The sequence below is a fragment of the Dromaius novaehollandiae genome, chromosome 4 (assembly GCF_036370855.1).
Source record: "Dromaius novaehollandiae isolate bDroNov1 chromosome 4, bDroNov1.hap1, whole genome shotgun sequence".
Lineage (NCBI taxonomy): Eukaryota > Metazoa > Chordata > Aves > Casuariiformes > Dromaiidae > Dromaius > Dromaius novaehollandiae.
In genome coordinates this window covers 8,366,338-8,392,984 of record NC_088101.1, presented here as the reverse complement: position 1 = coordinate 8,392,984, position 26,647 = coordinate 8,366,338, and the positions used below count along the sequence as shown (strand labels likewise).

The 26,647-nt window shown below is 40.8% G+C and overlaps 1 protein-coding gene across 4 annotated transcripts in view; it reads right to left on the bottom strand.

Annotated features, from left to right (window-relative positions):
• ARHGAP24 (Rho GTPase activating protein 24) overlaps positions 1-26,123 on the bottom strand; it is a 242,647-nt gene extending 216,524 nt beyond the window's left edge. For 3 of the 4 annotated variants that reach the window (XM_026102777.2, XM_064510370.1, XM_026102776.2), the window contains exon 1: positions 25,779-26,123. The gene's annotated coding sequence lies outside the window, so the exon portion shown is untranslated. The remainder of the gene's footprint in view (positions 1-25,778) is intronic. The other variant, XM_026102783.2, reaches the window with a different exon arrangement.
• Positions 26,124-26,647: the final 524 nt, after the last annotated feature.

Genomic DNA, 26,647 nt, shown 5'->3' with positions numbered 1-26,647 from the left:
AAAAACATTTTTTTGACCTTGCATTTCCTTACAGAACAGCCCAATGCCCAGGTAGTTTAGAAGAGATATCACCAGTAACTTTATACATAGAATTCTCAGACTTGATAAGGAGAGAAACAATGAACCAAAGCTGACAGATGTCAGACAAGCCTTGTTTCTAGAGGGCATTCAGCTTCCCCAACAACAATTTGGTAAAGCAAACCAGATGGAATAAACCCACAAAACACAATGCTGACAATTACTAACTCACTTTTGAACTCTTAAAAGCACTTTTAGAGAAATTTGCTTCTTATAATAATGAAATCTGATGAAAGCCTCAACGAAGCATTAAAAAAAAGTTAACTCAGTTGCTATTTGTGATCAAGGCTTTGCAATAGAACAGTATCATCTACCAACCTACTGCATCAAAGCCAGCCGAAGGGTTCAAACAAGACATTAAAATATGAAACACTACTGCAAGTCTTTTGTTAGTATGTGCAAGAAACCTACAGGAACAGCCAGCTAATTAGAGACTTTAGATCATAATGTAAATACACATAAGAACGGAGCAGCAGCCAGGTTCCTCCAGCCTACACAAAAAAGGACCAAGCTGAACTTCAAGTGACCTGATCATTTAGGAATCATCTTACTGTAACCCTCTAAGCTCAGGCAGCAAGGATGCCAGCCAAACTGAAGAGATACAGACCATAACCAAACAGATAAAAGCAGCTACAACTTGGAGATCCTTTCTGCTTTATACAAATAGAGCAACAATTCAAGGAGTAAATAAGTCAATGCTTTCGCTCATAATGTACTTGCAGTTATACTTCACCCAAAGTAAAAATGTTTAAGGCATTCCAGCTCTCTTAAATTAGATACAGGTGATTAAGGTTTTTTTCAAACACACAGAGAACAATGCAGCCGAAATCTCAGCTAGGCCTTGAAAGATCTTGTGTGTACAGCATTAAGCTTTCTACAACACAAAGAGGATCGAGGAAGGCAACTACTGCGATTTCATTTCACAGTGTGATTTAAGATATTACAAAACAGAAATGTTAAAAGAAAAAAGCAGTAAAAGCCTTTCATGTATTCTCAAATCAAGTCAGATGTTCATGTGTCATGTATCTGGACAACCTCCGCTGTCAGTGGAAGCCTGAGCTCTGCTTCAAAGGGAGGAATTAGACAAAAGGGGAAAGAATGTACACCTCTGAGCATGGGCAGCCCCAGGAAACCCAAGACCAAAGGACTAAATCCATCAGTTTCCTAACACCCCCAAGACAGACCAAAGCCTGCAAGATGCTTAACTGAGACAGAAATTGAAAGCACAAGCACTTGCACTCCATCTCCACCAATGCTCATGAACCTTGGTCATATTATTTGACTAGTCACAGCATTGGGACATATTTTCTGTATTTCCATCATTAATGTAACTTCTGATGACAAAAGTGAAAAGAACTCAATCCTCCTCTCATTCTCAAAGCCACCAGCTATGGGTGGCTTTTGTTTTTTAATGGTTTTGTGGACCAAACACATGAGCTCAGGATATATGTTTAGGTTCCCGAGTGTTTAGTTTGTCCTCGATCACAGCATAACATTGACTGAATCCAAAACACTAAAAGCACACTGAAATACCAACTTCTTTCTCTTTGTTGCCATTTTGAAAATATTTCTATGAGCTCAAAGTTACTTATCTCTGAATGAATTATTTCTCTTTCTATACCTCCATCCTTTGGTACATAACTCGATAGGAATTGGTTTGATCTGCAAGCTTGAGGCTAAGTAGTTCTGACACTTCGGAGCTTCTAAACTAGGCTGTAACGTTTGCATGCCGTATCCTTCTCTAGTACTTCCAGATCTTTTGGAAAACTGTCTGTATACTGTACAACTTGATGCTCTAGTCCTTGGGCAGAAAGTGTTTTGAATTATCTCCAAAGGAAGAGTTATTTCTGGCTCCAATGCCACAAAAGTTTTGTCCATAGCCTGAAAGTTTAACTATTAGCACTGCATTTCCAAGTAATCAAATACTTTACTCTTCTCAAGTACTGTCAAGAATTTTTATTTGGACATATATACACTTCACAAGGACTAGTCACATGAGTAAAAACAAACAGAATTAGGACCAACGAGTTACTGATCTAACCACATCTATGTCCGTTCACATTGATAAGAATTCTGTGCAACAACGAAGAAGCTGAACAACAGCTGTTTCTAAATCCTCCAATTTAATATTGCTGGAACCTGTCTGTACATTGTGAAATTCCTTTCCTCCTCCTTATGCAACTGTAATAGCAAGGAAGATGTGAATAAAGTCAGCTCGAACCTTCAGCAAAACTCAATTTCCACCGGACTTTTTGGAGATTTTGTCTATGCAGGGAATCCAAATTTTTGTGTCTCTCTCTATTAAGAAAGTGTTCTGAAAAAATCTGCTATGAAGAAGGGAAGTACAGGTAGCATTGTTTAACAGTGGCTTCAGAAAATGAAGACTGCTCATCTCTTAGGCATATCTGATCTGCTTGCACACGAGCTACATGACTGAACACAACTATAGCACCATCTTATTGATAGTGTATCTTACCTTAGTAGTCAGTATTTGCTGCTCCAAATGACAGCACTCCAATCCACCACAATGCTGTTACCTCATGCACATGCTATAATTGTGTTACACGTATGTGAAGCATGTTCACACCTGCTTTTAAGTTTGTGCATGTACTGGCAAAATACCAACTCTAAGATGACCAGACCGCAATCTACTTTGAGGACTTCAATTTAAGCACAAGTAAGCTTTAGCCTTTGGAGGTGGAGGGAGAGAGTTGGTATAACATGAGATTTACAGAAGAGTTTCAAATGTGTGCCCCATAGTTGCATGAATTTTTAGCAGAGGTGGAATTTTCATTTGTGAGCAAAAGCTGTTGCTTTAGATCTGTTACCGGCATAACTTGTTGCTAAATAGATGCTGAACTTTAACATTCCTTGACCTGTACGGCAGGTGCAAACTACAGCTTACAGACGCATTAAAAAACAATGCTCAGCCCTACGTACCTTTGAATGGATCAAATAAAATAGCAGGAAAAAAACAAATCAAGGATGACTCCAGTGGTGTCAGAAACCGGCCTTTATAACGGTATGTCTATGATGCAACATCTTCAGGTTGCACAGATATGAGTGCATCCAGAAAACAGGTTAGTTATTTAAAGGGTCTGGTACAATGTTCGTGCTTATGTAAGAAGTACAGTTAATTTATTCATTTTTTTCCTTTATACAGTTTAGAAAAATTCATTTTCCTAAAGAATTTGCATGAATCAATACATGGCCAAACATTTCACTCTCTCAGATGCGCCCCTCTATCAAACTCATGGCCCAGACAGTTAAAAACAAATAGCTAACTGTAGCTAATATAGCCTTAAACAGCACAAGTTGCTTTATGCATTGGCAAGACAGGAAAATACTGAGATCCATTCCTGACAAAACCTTAAAAAAGTTCTTGAGACACAGTACCTCTTCACTCTTGGATTTTTTCCCTCCCACAATAACAGGACAAAAAGGATCTTGCTAATCTGCTTTAATCAAAACAGAACAGATGAGATACTTTTTCAGGGTTGGAGCATCCAAAATCTTCTACAGCCCATATTTTAAATTTATTAGATACTGTGACTGGCTGAGGAATAGGGAGAACTGATTTTCAAGTTAAAAGCAGGCAATATAGAGCAAAATGACCAAGAGAACTTGTACTTAATCAGGTCAGTATAGATTGCCCTGAAGGGATCCTTAAGGATGACACTAAGGGATGCTTCCTTTTGGCAGGAGGGACAAGACTTAAGAAGTGGTTCTGATTTTAAAAAAATTGAATGTCTTTGCTGTTCCTCATGAAGCAAAATACTGGAAAATTTCATTTGGAACAAGCCAAATTTTACATGAAGCTTCCCGTTTTCAGTAACCAGTACTAATAGGGGAAAAAAAGGCCTAGGTTCATCTTCTGGATCCCCAAAACTGCTAGGGGAAGAGAGAGAAGAGGAATGTGCATGTTAAAATCCTTTCTATCTTCCCTTTAAACTGTCTCTTCTTCTTTCTCCCCTTACTACACAACCTTTTTGTGAGTTTAACCTCTGACTTGCTCTCTTCCACTCAAAACTGGCAAATTTGCATTCGCTTTGAAAACATTTTGGGGATGATCAAAATGCTTTTCCAGTCATTTACTAGGCAATGATTTAGTTGCTTGCTATCCTTTGATCCAGCTCAATCGCATTGCTTCTGCTGCGCAAACGCCCTTGTAGGTGATCCAAACACAACACCGGCACAGCTGCCCAGCTGTCAGTGTTCAGTCTAACAGAGACACACCTGGCTCAACGTGAGAACAACAGGAAAATGTAAGGGGTTGGGGGGAGGAAGGCAGTCATGAAAAAATCCACTTGCCATTCATGCACGCTGAGATAAAACTTTTCTACCTTCTGTTCTTCCCCTTCCTAAATGAAACTGTACAGTGTACAGAACAAAGAAAATGCTCCTGTCCATACGACACGATTCATTTTTCTCCAAGAAAAAGGTACTTAATGAGCTAAGAATGAACACTGGTAGCAAACAGACTTGTCCACTGTACCCAGGGGACACACTGATTTACTGGTCCTCTAACAAGACTGGCATTTACTACCATGCACACTACATACATCTTTGCAGAAGATGCTGCAATAAATACACATAGAGTATTTTTCTGACACAGACCTTTTCACTGAAAAAGGAACCACTGAAAGAGGAGAAAACGCCACACAAAAGTAACAGCCATAGACCCTCCACTTTAATGTTTTCCAATTCTGAAATATTTGAGAACTCTTTTGTAGAAGGAGGTCTGAAAAATGCATTCAGGGGAAGCATTTAACTTTCCTAATGACATTCACTCCAGACAACTAAGTCCACAAGACGGAACTAAAGTAAGAGCAGAGAACAGAAACTGGAAGCCAAGACGTGACTGGTAGATCTAGGGCCTGATTACTGCCTCTCCAAGGCTGAGTCCATTATACAGCAAGGATAAGAGCCTCTCTAAAGAGATCTGTTTGCGTCAAGGGGATGAACAAACCTAACGGTAAACTTCATACGTATGCCATGAACGTGCAGCCAGGGCCCAACACTACTATGTTATTGCACAGAAATTACAAGAGATGACTCAAGGTCTGAAGAACAAATCACAGCCAGCTTTCTCTCCAGAAGATAATGAGATAGCGACAGGAAAAAAGCGCAAGTTGTCAGACAGCAGCTTTCCTACAGTACTGAAGGCAAGACTTAAATAGGATTGTAAATGAGCAACAATATAAACAAAGAAGCAGACATTTATCATGGTTATCACTTCGAGCTGATATCTAGTAATAAATCTTTATATTTGATTTATTACCAAATTCATGTACAAGCTCAGCTATGCATACCAGTTCCCGAGAAGATGAATAGCATAATTTTAGGATTGGTCAAGTGAAATTACGATCACACACCTATCTGACCAAACTGTAGCTTAGACTTGACATTCCACAGAAAATCCCCACCGTTCTAAATACCTTCTAAACCCAAATTTGAGTTGTTTTGCTTTCTGAAGATACTTGCATCCTAGTATCTTCAAAACTAATACACAGAATATTACATGGTAATTCACAATATATGCTCAAAATCAAGCAAAGTGGCATTCTAATAGAAAAAAATCCATGGAAGTGATAAATTCTCAATAATGGTTAGTTACATGAATCAGTATTTTCTGGTGGAAAATTATACCGGGAAGTTGACCAGTCTTCTCGGCCCTAACAAGAATGTTGCACAACAACTACAAATAAGAATCAGACAGCATGAAAAGGTGACAAGTAAGTTTTAATGATGCCTTCTCTATGCAGACAGAACACTAGACTTCAATGCAGAACATATGTTGAGCGGAAGCTGATCACGTCCCTGTGTCACACTTTACATGGAGCACTAAGCTGCAATTCCTCCTTTGAATTACTGAGTAACCAAGCACAGAAGGTCAAAGCAAAAGAAGAAAATTGAGATGTCGTCACCAAAGGAGTGTGCTTGATAGGCCGAGGTCACTGCAAGCCAGCACCAGCATTTAGTACATGAGCAAAGGAAGGCAGGCTTCTAGGTGTGATCACCCAGGAGTGCCTTCACAAGTGAATAGGACTGCAAGTCCACCTATGAGGTCCTGAAAACAGAAGAAAGAAATAGCAGAGACAAAGTTCAGATCGCATTCAAAACTCTTTTTGAAGTCCATGAAAGTTAACATGAAATCTAACATAAAAACACAGATTCTTCTTCTGCTTATGTCAGCTAAAACCTGTATCCTCCAGACTGATGCCACTGTAAATGAGAAACTAATGCACTTGCCAGATGAGGATTAGTTACGTTTTTAGTCATGTTCTTGCAAGTTTCTTAAGTTTATTAGTGTTATTTAGCCATAAATTGAGTTTCCATAGCCAATTCAACCCCAAGTGGACCAAGCTGGAACTTCTTCTATGAGCAGTTTTACTCTGCTTAGAACAAAATGTCTTTCCCAGCTCTGCACGCAAGAAGCATCTTGTAATGAAAAAAATGTCATACCTTGAAAGACAAGAGCACCACAGCTGATAGACAAAAGTTTAGACACACCTGGATATTACCAAAGTAAAATATTTCAAACGTCACTTAGAATTCTTTCTCTGGCAAACATGCATTATGCACACTATAATCTAGCCCCCGGTTATTAGAAATAAAGGCTGGGGGGACGAAGGGGAAGAATGGGCAAATTTCTGGAGGCAAAATATAAGAACCACCCACAATAGACAGCATAGCACACAATGGGATGAAAAATAAAGAACAGCTTTAAAAGGAACAGATTTCAAGCCATTAGTCCACAAGACAACTGCCTTATCTTTATCAAGGTTCATTGTGCAATTTTACTTCAGGTTTGCCCTGAAGAAAGGAAGGATGCGAGGGGCTCTCGCAGCAGTGTGATACCTTCTGAGCAACTACTAAGAAATCTGGGATACCCTATAAGAGACACTTCATATCTGGGACTCTGGGAACATTCGCCTCACGGTCCAGATTTCCATAGGTGTCTACCATTGGAGCAACCCTGCAGCAAGCTTCTCCCCATGGAAGCATTTACATTTTGAAACTTCAAAGCAAATCCTTAGCAAGCTTCCTGGCATCCCAGAAGAAAAGGCTTTAATAGGGGTTATTTGCAAGCAACTGAAAAATTGATGCAACTCAGACTTTGCCAAAGCTATTCTGGATTTTTCTCCTTTGTGTCCTAAAGAAGTGGTTGCTCTTGCATAGGAGGATATCTTTAAGATTAAAAAGATGATTTGACCCTCACAAGAACTGTAAGATTCGCATATGATGGACAGAGAACAAACACAAAAGGTACAAGAAATAAGCCACGGTAACAGAATAAGGTTCACATTTCAAAAATACAATTTGTCTTCTCTGATAAAAATAGCCTCAACGGAATACAAAATGAATATAGGTCTCCTTCTGCATTACCATTTCTTAACAGTGGTAATACATGTAACGAATTATTCACAAACTTGCTTTCAAATCCAGTATGGAAAACAATACATCATAACAACACATCATCAGCTTGTTTTCTGAGTGGGATTTTTCACCCCTGGAAAAAAGCAGAGACAGCTTGGAAGGCATTCAGAAGAGAGGGATGAAGAGGAGCATTTGGCTGGACTGATGCCATGACAGCCAAGAAAGGAATACAAAACCTTGCACAGATGTTTGAAGGGTGCAAACACAGAAGAACAACAACAACAACAACTAACGAGGGAAGATGACAAACACAGGCTCACTAGGTAAGCAAAGCAGGGGCTCAAGTAGTAGTACATCAAGAACATCTGTTGGCAGTGAAATACACCAGCAAAGTTACCTTCCTATAGCACAAGAGGGTAATAAATACTCTTTTGTTTGGAGAACAAAAAGGAGAACCACCCCCACCCACCCACCCACCCCCCCCCCCCCCACCACTGCCCAATAGCAGCCCTTAGGTCTTCAGGAAGGAGCCCTCCTGCATTAAACCATTTAGGAAACACATGAACATCATGTGGCATTAGTTCAGTTAGTTTTTGCATGCTCCATCTTCATACAAGTATGCAATAAGTAAAAGATGACAGTCTGGATAGTATTCACACATCTTCATTCATCCTGGTAACTATCATTCCATAAGCCCAAGGCTTTTCATGATCACCATATATATATAAATACAAATTGCGTACTCTGAAAACATGTTTATTTTACTGTTTAGCCAGATGTCTCAGTATTGCAACACAGAAAGCCAAAATTCTTCAACCAACTGTTCCAAATTTCCAGTGTTTTGAGGTTTGCAGGATTTCATGTCAGGCTCAAAACTTTAAATGTGGTTTAGTTTAGGTAATTACAACAGTTCAGGACAACACATCTTAGTATCCCTCACTGCCAATTATTTCTACTATATTTGCAGAAAATATCCCAGAAGTCAAAGATACTAATACAGTGTTTTGTACAACTACACCATCTACTCTTCACAGGTCAAAAAACAAGATTTAAGCACTCTAACAAACACGAACGTGTGACAGAAAAATTAGCAAGAATAGGGGCATTTGCACCTTTGAACGGTTAATTTTTATTCTATAAACCACATGACTAATTGGCATAAAATTTCCATCTTTCAGTTTCTGAAGGCAGTAGATTAATGCAATCAACTGGAATAACACATTCAAAGGTATAAAAATATATTCCATTATGTTTTTCAGTCTCACTATTGCCTGTGTATTTTCCCTGATTCTTGTTTTATACATTGCATTTTCTCAGCAATACTGTTTCTGTATTTTTAAATGGATTTCAGGACACTTTGAACACGATATAAATGAAAACTTTTGTTGGGGAAAAATGTTATCAGTTACAAACAGCCCATAGTAGATACGTTCTGAGGCCACGAACCTGATCCCTCGTGCAAACGGACCACTTTACATTACCAGCAACGCTAAGGGCAGTAATGACAGTAGACTAAGTCCAATGGTAAAAGCTTTTTTGAGAGAAAGGTGAGTTAAACTGTATTGGTAAAATTGTACGGATTGTGGAGCTGCTGACACCAACTTCTACAGCAGTTCAACATACCTAGTGACAATAAGTCCCAAAAGCAAGACACATTAATAATCATACTTAACTAACCCCGCACAGCACAGCAGGTTCCTGCACAGCAGTTGCTGTGTTTTCTAAGGTCTCTGATAATTCTAAAGAACTTTTCTGACAGCAAACGTAGCACACACCGAAATGCATCGCTATGTAGAGAGGACAGGATATACAGAGTGGGAATGACCCATACCTTTCACACGCATGAACAACATGGTCACCCCAAACCTGTCAGTGAAATTTTCATGGAGTGCTCTCCTGTGTTAAACATGGGCCATGTACGCTCTGACTGAATGTGCAGAAAGAAATATTGTTGCTTGTGGTCCATTGTCCACAGGAGCTGTGATGATGACCAGTTCTCAGGCAGCTTACAACCACATGGAAGCTTCCTTGCTTTCTGTTGTCTCCAGAAGAAGTGTTTTTTTGGTTTTTACTTTGCCAGCTCTGCACACCCACAAAAGGGCCAGTCAAAGTTTGGCTCTCTGGAAGAATGATAAAAACAAGCTCCTATTACAGCATATTTGTACCCAGTTGTCGCAAAATCTCACAAGAGCTCATTGTACTTTGACAACAAATAAACCATTTCTGATGAACAGCTTCTCTATTTTAGCTGCAGAAAGCTACAGCAAAACTAGCATAACTATGCAAAAAAGCACAAATTATCCAAAGCCCTTCACTCTGAATTAATTTATACTGAAAAATGACTGAACCATTCATAACATACATTGCAACTCGCCAATGCTTAAGCCTCTTCCATGGCTTTTAAAACATGGCAATATAAAGCGAGAACACGGAATTACGGATGGCCAACTGAAATGATGAGGGACTCATTTTCAGCATCACTCAAAAATAATTGGTAGCTTCCAAATTCAGCAACTCACCACTGGACAATTTACAAGCCACTGCAACACTTCGGATCATTTGTGATCACTCATTTAACTTTTCCACGTGTCCTCCTCCAATTACTCAAATTAATACAGCATTTTTGTAATCTGTCAGCCAGCATTCAACAAATTATTCTAGTCAACAAAATATTTTTTAATTCTGTAGCCAGATAAAATCTAGATTTTTCCTTGCCTCTGTTTGATAGTTGTGATCAATAATGTGATACCATGTCTGTTTTCCCATTGACTTTATTTTCTTGCAAGTGTTTACTTGCACACTGTTCACGTTTAACATTTCCTTTCCACAAATGCCTTAAAGAAAAAGTTTAACAGCTGTGCAAAGGCACGCATTTGTGCTAGCAAATGACATAAAGCGTGACTTAACAGGAAGCAAACACACTGAAGAAATGCCAGCTCGGGTAAACTAAAAGCCCATAGAGCCATGCAATTATTGATTTTCCACCATGGAGATCTTTTTCAGCTCTGCAAATTACATCATTCCATCTAAATTACTCATCTGTATGGACAAGGAGAATAAATGTTGTGTTTTAAAACACAGCTGAGCAGTTCTTCACAAGGAAGCACAGCTTCAGTGCAGGCTAGAAGTGTCTTTAACTTTTCCTGTCATGTACTTTTCACATTACACAGTCCTTTTTCAGCAGAGAAGTCTGCAGATCCTCAGTCGATCGATGATTTTGCAACCACATTCACTTACCTCACTGCAAATTGGGGTTATTCCACAAAATTTTGTGGGACTAAACTAGCATAATATAAAAGAGTAGAGAGCGACAAAAGGAAAAGCTCCATAAAAGAAACTCAAAACCTACTCATTGAACACTGGAAGATGGTAGAACTAGAAAGTTACGCAATGTTGGGCACTCTATAATGAAATATCTAATGATAAAAAATAGAGCAGCACGAATCAATTACATATATCTCAAAGTTCTGCTTGTTAGCTACTGCAATGTTGTCAAGAAACAAAGAAAATCATAATTAACTCATCAGGCCAAAGTTAAGCCAGGCCTCCCTGGATACCATTAACAGATGCTGGCAGCAATGGGTCTGAGGCTACGCTTTCAGGATCGCTAAGACAAAGTAGTTGTGATATTCCATACAGAAAAGAAAGAGAACATGGAAAGAAAATCACTGCCTCCTTGCCCAAGCAACACCTGCTTAGCAAGCAACTTCAACTCTACCTTATTTAAATACATTAGTGTTAAGACCAGGGTTCCCCCCCATTCCACCACTTCCTGGAGTTTACTCCACAGTACTGTTAAATTAGTATGCCTGACAGATAATAGATATATTGCAAGCACCAACAGCCAAAGGGCAAACTACCTGCTTGCTACACTGGCATGAGCCTGAAACAGAACTTTATCATCAGTAAACCAACTGATTCTCACCCAGCAAATATTCATTTTGAGACCTCCTAACTACAATATTGCTGACATGGTGAGGAGCTCCTACTTTTTAAACCCACAGATTGTTACATACATTTCCTTGATAAAAAATAAGGTACAGTACTCTCCAGTGTAGACACAGTGGCCTAGTGCTTTCTAATATAAGTAAAAAGAAAGCAAAGCTGCTGCCATTTCTATTTTCTTAAGGTGACTAAACACTGCTCCATTGCCTCTTACCTTTCTGCACAGGCGACTACTATTTTGTCTAGGTGACTGAATTACCACGAGGATTTGGAATACTGAGCCATCTCTGAATAACCATCTCCGAATATAACACTAAACGCTTCATTCCTTTCGTACATCATGAAATCCAGAGATGGCCATGTATATGGTGTTTTGGGAGGCAGCTGGGCCGCTCAGTAGGCAAATGTCTATATTAAATTAATTCGGATATCAAAGGCTAAATGATCCATGACTCTCCCTAAGTCTTCTTTTAACGTTTTATGGCACATTTGTCCCCATTTAAGCAAGTCTTTGACCTGGATTTCTGCAGGACTGTACATCTAATCATCTATTTTGCGTTGAATTCACCAGCTTGCCTGCTCGGAGTGAGAGGGACAAAAAATGCAATTATATTTTACCATTACATGATGTGCTATGAAGATGTCAAATTTTCTAAATGTAAATGCTACTATTTGCAAAACTAAACTAACCCTCCATTTATTCAAATCCGGTTTAAAACAGCAGACAGCTCTGACTGGCACTAACAACTACATCAGGAGTTTTCTTTATTAACAATCTGTCACAAAAAAGTCAATGCCCACCACAACCTCAGAGGCCTCAGGTTAGTCTCGTGTCTGGCATACTCACCACATGACAAGTCCTTTAACTTCTGCGCCTTCGTTTACTGTCTCACAAAACATGACTTAATTCATCATCTTAATGTTACAATGGAGCACTGACAGCCTTTAATGGAAGGTGCTGCTTGATAGTAAAGCATTATTTGGTGTTCATCTCAAATGCAGTATCCATTTTATCATGCTGTATGACTGTCTTTTAGAGAAGATCAGTAAAAACATAGTAATTAAAAATATATATATATCAGATCACAAGCCAAACAGGAATGTTACTGTGTAATTTTTTCCCCCTGGAGGGCAATTGTCTTCTGTCTCAGCAGCACCATCTTAGCCTTCAGAAACTTGCCAATGAAAACTTTGTCAGAGTCAATTCATTTCACATAACCTTTCAGCACCCCCCATATCTTGTTCTCGAAGAGGTGTTTCAGCACCACCACCAAAATACCAGAAGTTCCAGTTTAAAGAAACTCTCAAGAGCTCTGTAAAATGTTAACAGACCAGTTAAGAGGAAGAAATTACAGGATCATGTCACCATTACCACAGTACTTACTTTTCCCTACCTTACTAGCTTTGAAAGTTCTGCAAATGACAGACTAGCCAAGAAACACACAAATAACAAGAGCTTCTTTCTGTGCCACTTTCAGCTATTAAGTCTCAGATAAAAACTATTAGCTCAAATCAGTTTCCAAGCAATGTGTCTAGGCACCCAAGTTCAAAACTACAAGAGCCATTCAAGCCTCCTTACTTTCAAAAATGATCCAACTCCGAAGCTTGTTTGACTGGTCTGTTTGGTTCTGTCATTTATTTCTTGACATTTCCAATAGCTCACATTTTCCTTGTAGAGACAGGATTTGAACCCCCTCATTGCTAGTCATCTGTGCCAAGGACCTGTGCTTGTATGTACTTCTATACACAACAAAAAACATCCAGATTTTCCAGACCTCTAGTCGCTCTCACAGCTTGGGTGTGTTCTTCTCAAGTATCCATCCTAGTTTAACCATGGGCATTTAAACTTTACACTAATCCAAAAATGGCCTTGCAACCGCCAGTTCCACACTTCTAATATTTTCCTAGCTAGCATCCCAAAGTCTACACGCATCCTTTCAGCTGCACTCTTACACCACGGCCAGTATACAACATAAATGACTATCATCACACTCTCTTCTGTTTCAGAAGTACCTTTAGCAGAAGAGAGGGCCAACACCATTCTACAGAGATGTTACCCACGTTCATTCACTTCAGACAGGAAAGAAAAGTTGTTCCGTTATCCTGTGTAGCACAGGCGTACCACTACCACAGGAATTAACAAAATACTTTCATCTTCAAAGGGAGCCACTACTATCACTCACTTTGCTATTTTTGACATTTCATGGTATTCCACACTTTCGCATTGTTTTTCCCCAGCTTTGGAAGCACCTTCTTTCCCTATGTTATTACTGCAGCTGCTCTTGGCCACCCTCAACATCCTTGATTAATGACATGCAACAGTGCTGTCTCCATCATTTCTTAATTATGAATTGTCCAGGCAATGCTTCTGTGAAAAAAGGGGGCCAACAAGAAAGAGGTGGAAGCAAATTGAACATAGTAGCTTGAGAAGGCTGAATAATGACCTTAGCAGCTCTACCAGCATATAGGAGCACCAAATGGAAACATAAAAGAACCAAGGGCTGAAGCTGCCAGTAATCCCCCTGTGTAGAGAGATTTTAGACATGCCTACTATTTGGCTTCTATCCTTCTAAGCACCTCCATAATACCTTTTGCTATTCTCAAGGAAAGAGTTGCCTTTTGCTGCTTAAAATCATGAAGAGGCAGATCACAGACAAGGATATTTAAATAAAAACCTTAAATGATGGTATAACAGAATACCTACGCTATCTTATCCATTTATCTAGGCTCAGAAGCACTGGAGTGGATAAATCCAAGACTTGCAGCAGTAGCCACTACAACTCAGTTTCTAAATAGGATAACTTCTACAAAGGTGAAAGAGAAACTGCTGACAAGACAACTTCACCTATACTGTCCCAGGATTCTGCTTAAATCTGATCAGGTTTCTCTACAGATGGAGCAAGAGAAGAAGCAGATGAGCAGTGCTTTCTGGAAAGCCCAGACCACCTTGTTGTTCATCATCTGACTAGTTCAAGTCTTCCTTCAGCAGGAGGTTTGGATAATGGTCCATGTTTTCTCTAAGCATGCCACAGCTCTAAAAATGGGGAGAAAGCAACCATTGTTTAAACAAAACTGGTTTCTTTCTTCATCTCATCTGCCTTTCCATCCCAGAATTTAATCACTTCAAGAACTGAAACGAAACTAGAAAACAAATTGTCTTTCAGTACATAAAATAAAAGATAGAGGAGCTGTGTACCGTGCTTACTAAAGACCAGGACTTCGTAAAGTTCAGTAACATGCAATGAAAAGCCTTCCATGATAAAAAGGCATAGATTTTATAGAAAGCTATGATAGGCTTTGAGTATCTCAAGACCACATTGACTAAGATGCATACAAACCATATCCCACAGTGGAGCTTTGATCCCCAGCTAGGGATTAAAGGAGCAATGAGGCTATGAATCAGTAAGGTATCTGACATCATATTCAAGTTAGACCTCTGTATTTAAGAGAAGATGGCAAAGGAAACTGAACAGCCCACTAATCTGTCATACATAAGAGCATCATGTGGCTCTTCCAAGGTTCAGAAACAAATGTGGAACCAAAAGGATATCTCCAAAAAGATAAGGAACATTCCTATGGGGTGGGGAAGTAGGGAATCAAACCATCACATGCAGCAAGAGCTAAGAAAAAAATGCATCACAGCTACCACACTTTTTCTCCAAAGAGCCATAGTGTATAAAGTTGCCTTAGACAGAAAACATATCTATCACCTAACTTAGAAGATCTTCATAACTGAGTGATATCAAAGGCCTCCGACACTAAATCTTGGCCTCGTCTGTACACATGCAGGCAATTCCACCACCCTGACTAGAACATCACAGCTATAAAACTGAGAAGGGAGTTCAGCTCCTTAACGACATACCACGTAGTGCTACGAAGATGACCAGAGTTACTAGAGAAAGTTATTTTTCCCTTCCAAGTTTAAGCTCATGAGACACAAAGGCCTTGCAGCCCAGCTGTGTGTTCTGAGCAGTGTCACCAACTGTTACAAAAGCTTCCACACTGACTCCTCCTTTCACCTACTACAAAACTGGTGGTTGAAAAGCCCAGCAGCACAAAGCAGCCCTTGTCAGAAGAGGGACAAACAGGTCCGTTTTCAAGGCAAAAGCTCAAGGATCCTTCTGTCAGAAGATAATAACAAGGTCTAAGGGAGAGCTAAGTAACAGGTGAAAGCTTTCAATGAACTCCAGCCCAAAAAGCAAAAAATCCAACTAGCCATCTGGGAAGTAATTAGACCCTCATGCCTCTTTCCCACATCTATCATCACAACCCAATTGCTCTCTCTACAATTTACCAGTCTAAGTGGAAAAGGACCTATTCCTTGACATCCCCACCTGACCACACAGCACCTCGCAAATACCTGTTCTTCAGATCCTCAGAAAATAAACTGAAGTACCACAAATGTATGTCCTATGAAATCCATCAGTAGCACTGTTTGTTCCCATTTCTCACCTACCACTGCAGTAGCATGACCTTTTCTTTATTGTTTCACTGTCCTGGGTTCATTCAGCATCCAGTGTAATAGCACAGAGTAGAAATGAATTCGTTCACTGTGATTCCCACCAGGTATTATATAGTAAATTATCATTACTTACTGAACACTTAAGATATGAAATACTGCACAGTCATAAATATAGCAACAATAACTAATACATCCCTCTGGTAAGATGCCATTTTCTGTTACTTCCTACAAAAATAAAGAATGGTAAAACTCACGTTTCACAGCCCTCCTGTTCATGCTGGGAGATGAAGATCTCCGAAGCAGTGTCCCAGGAGTGACACCATCAAGTAACATGCAAATGTCTGAAGGCAGTCTCAGCATTTAGGATTTTCTGTCTAGCAGAGGATCACCCCTATGTCGAACTCCTGTTCCGCACTTTTCTAGTTGACAAGGAAAGGTATCAGGAGCTGTGTGAGCCTGCATTGTATGGCACCGCTGCACGAAGGCTTAATCTCATTATGCGATAAACAGTCTTGACACTGACTGTGCCATGTGGTACGCACTCAACTAACTGCTTTAGTCCTTTCCTGGTGTCAGCGCAGAGCACCGTGAGCTTTGTGAGCCCAGGCCGACAACAGGAGCGCAAGAGGTACACGTGGGAATTCAGCACATAAACAGGAGAGGACTTGACAGCCAACTGCAAGATACTCTAAGCGCTGTGCTTAGGGAGCCAAGCCAGGCCCCCCAATTTATGCAGCTGTCAGCACACCTGCCCACTGCTCCTTCCCAGAAACTTCTCTCCCCCCTTAGACCTTGCAGAAGGCAGAGTCTGAAGCAACTAACATGGCTACCCCTGTACAAAGTCCCATGGACTACTACAACACGCAGCACTAAGAACTGTCACTGTATGTGATAAAGCCTACCAGTAACATTTAGATCAAACAGAAGTCAAAAGATCATGGGATTTGAGCAGATTTTTTTTTTTTTTAACACCACCAATGCTAACACCTAGTAAGTTCATCAGAATTAGTGAAGTTACCAGAAATACCAAAGTAGTTATTTAATAGTTGACTCACTAAACCACAGAATTGTAGCAAAAAAAAAGAAAAAAAGTCCTATCAAGCACAAGATGTAAATTTGTTGTGGATTATGTTCTCACCCTGGCACATCATTTATATTACTATGGTTAGGGACTAGTCTGGCTTTTACACATCTGTCTAGAGGACACACGGTGAGCAGGCAGGCTAGGAAAGGACCTCGTGGTTCATGAAACCCAGCTTCCGAAACCACAGGGGAACCTGCCACAGAGTCACTTTCAGAACCTGAACAGGCACCACCTGAACAACAATTTGATATTTCCCCTCCATCCTCGCCCCAGCAGTTCAAGGCTACCCAGGTATTCTCTCTCTCTGTTAATAACACTTTTTGTTTCATTCCAACACATTCATAGCCAGTCTAAACCGATTTCCTCACTCAGTATCACCTAGAACAGTTCTGCTCCCTCCCTGATGTTTATCCACCTGATTTATGTACAGAGGTTACGGCTGCTCTCCTATTTTTGCTAGATTACACAAATGAAGTCAGATCTGATCTTGTTTTACAGAAGATAACATGTCAGCAGTCAAGGTAACAGCCATCACACACATACCAGATTATAAGGATCAAAAGCACCAGTTCTCTTTTACCTACAAACATATATGTATTATTTTGGTACCGTTTCATTATTCAGAAACACTGCTTATAACAGTTCCTTCTCACCTTCTTGCTGCTCACATAGTTGTGTCCCCTGAGAGAGAAACCTGACAAAGTATGCTCGCATAGCATCATAGAGCTCTGTTTATACAAATGTATGTGCTTTAAATATCATTTATCACACATTTCTGGAGAATGAAGTTACCTGACTCCATGGCAAGTGCTGTACTCCCCCAGAAGGAGGAGGAACTTCAGCTACATGCTGGTTGAAATGACAGTTAATGTCTCCAAGAATCCAACCATTATTTAACATATAAAGTCTTAATTGCTTCATATTTTACAGTTACCTTCTCTGATTTGTGCTCCTGCTCAGATTGTAAGAATACAAACCATTCAACTAGTTGAGAATCATGGTCCCTTTGCCTTTGCCTTAGCTTTTTTTTTTTGTTTTAGACATTCAGGGCTCAAAATTTCTAGGTTGTTTTCTTTTCCCCCTCAGTCTAAATCCATAATTGCTAGAAACAAAAATGGAGCTGTAATTCTTGTATTCCAGTACTCCAAGAGCTGGGGCTACTCAAATCCCACAATACTGGGGAGAGATACCATAAAAGTTGTAAGATTTCCCCTATAGGACACACAAACTTAAGTGTTACTGTATCATGGGGGTAACTTTCTGCTGCCCCCATTTTGTAGTGTTAAGGAACACACAAGACTCCATCACATAATGCAGTAATCAGTGAGTATGCATCAAGTGTTAATAATTACATCCAAATTAATCCATTGACTTTTGAAGTACATTTACCTCACTCCACATAAAAGGGCACCTTCAAGACTTCAGACCATATGTTGTAATCTTCCCCCCACACACAAATAACCCAGCAAGTAGCACTGCGAATAAACCTGTTTTGCAGCGGATGCAGAATTAGATTTTGCTATACATAGGAACAAAACTAGTCCCCGATCTTGCAACCAGTCACTGATAGGTGTTCAGAAGAACAGGGATTTTGCTACTATGTTTTGATCCAGAAACTCTTTTGGCCACGCTGCAAACAGAACTCCTCAACTGTCAGAGTAAGCTTTCTGACCTAGGTTTTTCCCATTAACTTCTAAACTCAGCCCATTTTACATGGCAGCGACTGAGACTGAGGAGATGAAGCACTCCCATTGCTTAAGAACTGTAATGACATTTTGAAGCACAAAGCCCATTTGCAAAGCATCCTATAGCTCATATCCTAGGAGAGTCTCATTTACTTCTGCTAAATAAAAAGCCTAAACACGCTTTGAACATGCATATGTAAATCAGAATTCAGTCCTTTAAAAACAAGGTCCTTCATTATCTTTAAATTACAGGACATAGCATGTTTGCTCTTTCTCCAGTCACGTCTCCTAACATTTCTCCCTCAGTTAGCTTGTTTCTTACAAGAAATTGAAAAAAGAAAGAAGCAAAAAAATCTGTGGGAACAGCTGCACAAATATTTTAACTGCCAGAGATGAAGTTTCTTTCCAGTATCCAGAATTTTTTGTTGTGTTTTGCAAAACCACTCTACAGCAGATAACCACGGTGACTACCCATGCATGTGACACACAATTTTGATCTCATTCCCAGATTCCCAGAGGTAAAAGCTTAACTCAAGCCCCCCAGAAAGACACACACACAGAAAACAACAAGGCACACAAACACTTGAAGAAAGTGTCTAGAGGCGCTCCTGCACGCAGAAGCTTAGGCAGCAAATAGGCTGTTTGCTCTGCCTTCTTGTGGACAACCAAAATACTGGGGTAGGTAGCTTACTATTACAAGCAGACGCACAGCCGTTTTTTCCTTCCTGTATCATCATTATCTCACATTAACAACAACACTAAGACCACAAATTACACAGCGTGCTTTCCAAGACAATACTTAGATAATGAGGCAATGATATCATTAAAAAAATATTTCCAGAAGCCTTTATTTATCCCCTAGATACATCTGCATTCACATACTTGTCTGAGCATTGCAGGTTTCTAGCTTCTAACAGGAAGCTTTAGGAGTGAGTTTTACCCTGTTCTGTGCTATACATGGATAACTGCAATTTTTTATTTCCTGGTCCCAGCTCAAGTAGGTCAGGTGAATATGATTAGCACTCCACTACAATAATAAACTGAATTAAAGTAGCCTAAACACATACAATAACAGTGATAAGTGTTAAATAATAAGATCTTGAAGTTATTGTAGCATACAAAGTTATTTAAAAGTTGGGGGGGGGTTAACCCTCCCCTCCCCCAATTAATCACTACTGTGGCTGAGGGGGCCAGGCCCCATATCCAGCTTAGAGTAGGATTTGAAAAATGAGAAGCAAAGTTGATAATCTAATCTGCAGTCTCTGCAACATTTTTCTTTCCTGACAACTCAATAGGTGCCGTAAGTATACTTTAAATTTCCCTTGACCACAGTGCTCTCCCATCTGCTAAACACTCATCTAGCACATTGAGATTACTGGAGCATAGCAGCACTTCAGCATAATCATTTTCCATCTCTGCACCCCACTATGGTGCTCGCTGTCAAGGAGGATATTCAGGGAAGGAATCCCTGCTTAGGTAAGCTCCAGCATGCTGACAACTGCCTCAGAAGATCTGCTCCACTTTCGAATTCATGTGACCAACCCATCTAAAATACTCATTCTGCAGGCTGTGCCCACTCATCCCAACAGCACCACTTGGAAATGAGATGGTGATCTTGAAAATCAAAGGCAAAAATATTCATCACAGCATGCTTTAAGTCACCAGCTCTTATCCTTCGTAATGCCCACACCTCTCTGAAGGAAGAAAAGCAGGCCTTCAAAAACAGCAATGTCTGCTATGGTCATTCAGCTCCTCACCGTTAGGCCAGACAGAGGTAGAAGATTAGGTTATTCTATTTTCCCCAGGTAACTTCCAAACAAACGGACAGCTACAATGGGCCAAAGTTCACCCAGCCTAGGATCCTAGCTCTCGAACTGTGGCCAAAGTTAAACCCTCAGGGATGAGCACAAGAACAAGGATAAGCACATAACGGTACTTGTAGCGAGCTACCCCTTAAACCTGTTTTTTTCTTTCAGTAGCCACAACGTTTTGCTGCAAGCATTTCTGCATCTTAATTACAATTAAGGTGTAAATAAGGTGTACAGTCCTACCTCCCCTTCCATGGTTTTGAACCGGCCACCATCACCTTTTGATACACCCTAGTTAGCGTAGTAGAGAAGAAAGGGAACAATTGGCCTCTGTTCACGCTTTCCATGCCACTCATTAATGCACTCTTCCCTGCTATGCTTCCCTCTCAGTCATACTGCATCCAGGCTGAGTCTGTTCCTGCTTGGCTGTCGCTTGCACAAAAGCTGCTCTATATCCTTGACCATCCTGGTCACCTTTTTCTAAACCTTATCCAGCTCAACTAAGCTGCAAACTGCTCACACTTCAGGGTAGCAAGAGATTCCTCTGGTGTCACCTCTACCCTTCTTCACACTTTTCCTCTCACAACAGAGGAGGTGATAGCTGAGGGAGGTAAAAGAAACAGCAAGACAGACAACTTGGGGAAAAGCCAAAATGCTCCTGTTGAGCCCAGGTCCAGTCACTCTGGAAAGGATGAACTGTAAGGCTCTGTTCTCTCTGTTAACGAAGCACTCTAGCTCCCTGTAAAACAGGGAAATAGCTCAGGCAATGTCCTGTAGCCAACACATTTTGGCCCGGACTAAACAAATCCAGAAAAAGGCATGTTTAGTTCTCAATCAGCAAGATCTGCAGGGATCTTCTCCCCTTTTCAGTGCTTGTCTGCCTCCCGGACTGAGGAGAAATATGCTCTTTTCTTCTGTTTTACCTTTCTTAACACTTTTTGTGGTTGTTCAATATGGCAGGCCAAAAAACATCCGTCCAGTAAAACTTTAATCTGCTCTAAAAGCACAGGCAAAGGTAGGAAAAAGGAGGACAGGAATAAAACATTTCTTTAGGAGTAACAGACATGAAAGATACTCAGCCACCTTGCTCACAAAAGAGCTACATAGCCATACTATTGCATAATTGCACAAGACTGAAAAACAAGGATACGAAAGATATTTCGTGACAAGAAAATATATAAACATTACCAAGGAACTCAACATGTGTTGCTGAAGTTTGTTTCCCTGAACCACAGAGCACAAAAATCCCCAAACTAACCAGTACTACAGTAAGCAACAGAAGCTGCTTAAAAAGCGCTGAGCTAACCTGCTCCTTCAAGGCCTTCAGCTTGGTGAAGCGCCGCATTTTGACTAGGAAGGCCCAGCGAAACAAGAGCCGAGACAGGCAGACAACAAAATGAATTGAAACGGCTAACAAATAACTCACAAACCATAACTGTAACCGATCAAGCATCGTAATGCAGGTGGTTTTTAGTCTCAAAGGAACTACCTTGTTTTGCAGTCTCGCCAATGGCTTGGAAGAAAAAAACAGCATCACAACTGCAAAACCGTGCGGGTGATACCAGTAGTGGGGAAGTGGTTAATTATAAAGAGAAGGGCGACTGACAGACAGCCGTCTGTGCACCCATCTGGGCATTCCAGCTCAGCAGATGCACAAGTTGTGAAGCAGTGACAGTATCTGAGAGCATCCTTCTGCAGGAAAAACCCAGATCCCTGTTCAACCTAACAGCCACATCTCTGGCACCTTCACAAGAAAAGTAATAAGGAAAAAGCAAATTATGGTATAAACGTCATTATGGCTCTAGATTTGACAGGACCTCACCTAAAGCATCAACCTCAGTGTTGGTGCAGAAGCATTTTGGAAAACTGGAAATGGTTTAAAGACGGTTGGAATAAACAAACAACTGGAGATCATAAGGAAGGAACTCAATCTTCTGGCTTTATAAAGAAGAGGTAAAGAAAAAGGCAGTAGCTCTAGAGGGAGCAGACGTCTGGGTAGTGAAGGCTGTAAAGTCCTAATGAGATTCAGAGCTAACAAAGCCAGTAGCTAAAGACAGTCAAATGAAACAAGAGGTAAAACGCATACTGAGAAACTGATGATAATTATGTAGGGAATACCTCACAGCGCACTGGGATGAGAGTCTATCAACTGACTTTCTGTAAAAGTGTTTTCCTAAAAGAAATGGTCTATCTTGTAACAGGAATTAAGTCAAGGATGCTTATGGTCCATTTTGACCTCATAATCAATTAAACAAATATAAAATTTATTTCTAGCTTCCCTCCAGTCTTTACCATCCACACTGTCACAGCCCCACAGTAAGCGGCAAAGCTGAGAAGAGGAAGGAAAGAGTTGGGAAACACGTAAGACACTGCAGAATTGGAACAAGTTTCTCAGCGTGAAGGTCCTCACACCAGGATCAGCCACCTATAGCCTGGGTGCCCCAGCTGGCCTGCGGACAGAGGCTGGGGTGTACCTACTGAAAGCAGAGAGCACAAAACAGCAACTTTGGAGAGGCACCAGCTATTGGCTGTCCTACTCTGGACAGAGCAGGGCCCAAAGCAGCTTCCTCCCACCATCAGGTTGCTTCTGGCAGTCCAGGAGTAGCGCCACTACGAGGCAGCATCTCCTGGCTCCCACAGTACCACTTCCACCTAACGCCGTTCTCCCTTCTCACCGCTCAAAGTTTGGGAGTTCAGCCTCATTTGAATACATCTCTGCAGATGAATGAGTCCGTGTAGTGGTCTCAAAGCAAGGCTTGTTGACATCTGCTACGGTACTGAAGTCTAAGAACACTAACCTTTGAGATGCCTGGTATTTAGGTGCCCTTCTGGAGCACTACAGAAGTGGGCCACTTGTTTTCCAATTCAAAAAGAAACCTAATCACTATTTTCTCCTAAATACAATCAACAATTCTAAATAGTTTGAAAACCTTGCATTTCTTTAATATTTTAATGCAAATACGATCACTAGCAGTTTTTGCTGCCTTCCTTGTAGAAAGCGAGAGTGACCTGGAAATTCAGTCTCTGTTGTCATTTCAAGTTTCTGTCACTCTAAAGACAGACAGTGAAGTAACACAAGTTTCATAAAAAGCTGTACGTTTCCTTAGCGTCTAGCAGTATCAGCCACCTGCCTGACCTGGAGCCCTCAACATTGCAGAAAGCCAACTACCATACAGTGAATGAAGAAAATACACACAAGATATTTTCCTTCAGTTTTTGTTGTTGTTGTTTTGGTATGTGAAGAAAAGGCATCCTTCCTTTTCTTCCTACCTGAAAGCTAATTCATTCACCTGTAGAAGAGTTTACAACAAATGCCATCCTGGTACTATAGTGAAGACACCAGTCCCAACCAGCATTTTTTTCTTATTCAAATCCCCCAAAACCAATAAAGCAGATCCCTAACAGCTCCAGGAACAAAACATATTTCTAAAGGCCATCGGGTCGCAAGAGACACCAAACAGCCTGCAGTGAAGACAGCTAAAGGTAGTAGGATGCAAATCACTTAAAGCTAACCACCATGAATCACAACTCCCACTTTTTTCTGGACCTGTTTAAAAACTGCATATTGAATCAAACAACAGGAGATGAAAAGGTCCTGAAAGCTGCCTGTATTCAACAGCTGGGCAAGCAACTTGAAGGGGATTTCTGTTCCAGCTACTTCTGAAGACACGACCTTATCAGGAGTTCAACCTATTATTGTGAAGCAATTTCCTTTAAGGGAGCTTAATTTCTAGCTTTCTGAACTCCATCTTCAGAAAGCTGACCCTAGCTATAAGGAGTGATCTTCACACACCAGCCTACCACTACAGGAGAGGCACACGTCTTGAAGGAATAACCCGCTGCCTCCCTCTCACGTAAGCCCAGAAACGCGCTGCAACACGGCATGAAGAAAAAACTCACTCTATATAGAAGGATGTTTGTGAGCTGATTCCTCTTCACTATTTGCTTTGGGCTTACTTACTATAGGGCTTTTGGCATGTAGGCACACCACTTACTCCAATCTATTCCTATTTTATTTTGTAAAAGGATGAAAGCCAAAAAAGCAAGAAAAAAAGCAGCAGAGGGACAAGGCAACAATCAAAAGAGGCAGACAAATAAGTTGAGACATCACGCACAAAAAAGGAGTTCTAAGAATATTTATTTTTAACTTGCGAGACACTGTATTGTGTGCCATAAAATGCCTTTTGTAGTAAAAAAAACCTGCACAGTTAACAAAATCCGAGTTTCATAGGGACTGGAAATCAGCACTTCACCCTCAGTCTTTCCTTCTATCTACCTATTTGCAACTATGCGTACCCAGATGCTGCCTTCTGTAAGTACTAGGTGCAAATAAACTGATTTTAGTGAGGAAAGAATACTGTTCCTTGTTTTGATAAATCTCTATCCCTTAATTCTTACCTCAAGAGGAATCCTCTGCCCAAGTGTATGGGAAGAACAGGTACAGAAAAACTCCACAACAGAAGAACTTACCCAACTAATGTCCTAGTACCTGCTGATCTAGTAAGAGTTATTGCCTTCCCCCAGCAACCACACTACTTAATACAGAGAAACACAATTCAGATTTATATCGGATGAATTCAGAAAAATGAAGTCACCACAGTTACACAAAGAATGAATTTGGCTTCTTATTTCTAGCTCAACAGGACAAGGGCTAACTTTAAGAGGACCACACAGTTTATATCCGGTCATTTGCTGTACAACCATGTTTCTAACAACATCAAATAAGAATCACTCACTACTCCCTGCCCTTAAAACCCACAAACTGGCAACATATATCCACTTTAGTAGGAAGACAGATAAATATTTTGTACAAACCCAAAGGAGGAAAAAGAGACAACTACTATCTTACCTTAAAAAGAAATCCACTCAGTAGCTTTAAAATCCACTCAAGATTCCCTAATCCTTTGGTGATTACAATCAAAGTGCTTATTGTGAAGTCTGTCCCATGGAGCCTGTTATTTCTGAATGCCCCACATTTGTGTAAAAGGAGGAAGATGTTAAGAGAACCACCACAAATCCAAAGATGAATATTATCATGCAGGCTGCAGAAATCATATACAGGGCTTTTATTTATATTTAAGCCAACAAGTAGTCAGATGACAGCATATTCAGCTTGTATTTCTGAAACCAGCAAAAAAGAAGGCTGTAATAAAGTATTTAGCACTGTTAAGAAATAATAGTGCGTAACTGAACACTTAGAGCTGCCTCCCTCAGGCAGACAAGAACAGCCGTAACAGACAGCTGCTGCCAGTGCTTCCTGGTCTGCAGTAATTATCCGTCCTGTAAAGAACATACAGTTTTGTCACCAAGATAAAAAACAACTTAATGCCACCTACCCTGTTTCCAGCTGCAGTGCTGACCTGAGCCAGTGAAAGCTCCAAAACCACTCCAGATGAGCAGTCCTATCTTCCACAAACGGACTTGATATTCTCACCCATAAACGTGGTGGCTTCTTGAGACAAATTCGGAAACTGTCGAGCTAAAACACACTGTCACTGCAGTGAGAAGTTTCTTTTACTCCTCCCTCTCTCAAACGGTGAAATCATCCGTGCACACACAGACCGTGAGGACTGCTAACACCACGCAGGAGCCCTGCACTCTCACTGCATGCCCTCAAGAAATCCCAGCTGCTGTGTGAGGAACAGCCCAAGAAGTTAGAAAGAGTGACTGCGTGTGTATGAATGTGTAAATATACAGTACAGGAGGCTGGAACAGCCTCTCAGGGCCAGCCCTCAGACGCAGCCCCAGGTTTCAGATTTCATTGGCAGCTGGCAGCACTGGAGCACGCTCACAGCACTGCTGTTGCGCCGGGGAGGAATCCAGCTCACTTCCCAGACGTCTCTGGAAATCCCAGCAACACAGCATCCGTAACCATACCAGTGCCTCGCAGACCCTCTGTTAACCATTTCACCACACTTGCTGTTGCTGTAGAGCAGGGTCCATGCTCTCACACAGTTAAGAAATGCAGTCTGCACTATGCCTTGCGATTCTCAAAGCCCTGACCTGCAATTCTCTGAGAGACCTTGCCCATTACACGCAGAGCAGCTTGATCATGTCCTCAGGAAAATGGACTACTCTCCTGTTGCACACACAGGCAACAGCAACCGACTGACACAAAAACACCATGACCCTAAGTAGATTATCCCCCCTGCTCCCCCCCCTTTATTTTTTGCACCAGTCATGCGTCTTTATTCAGCTAAACACA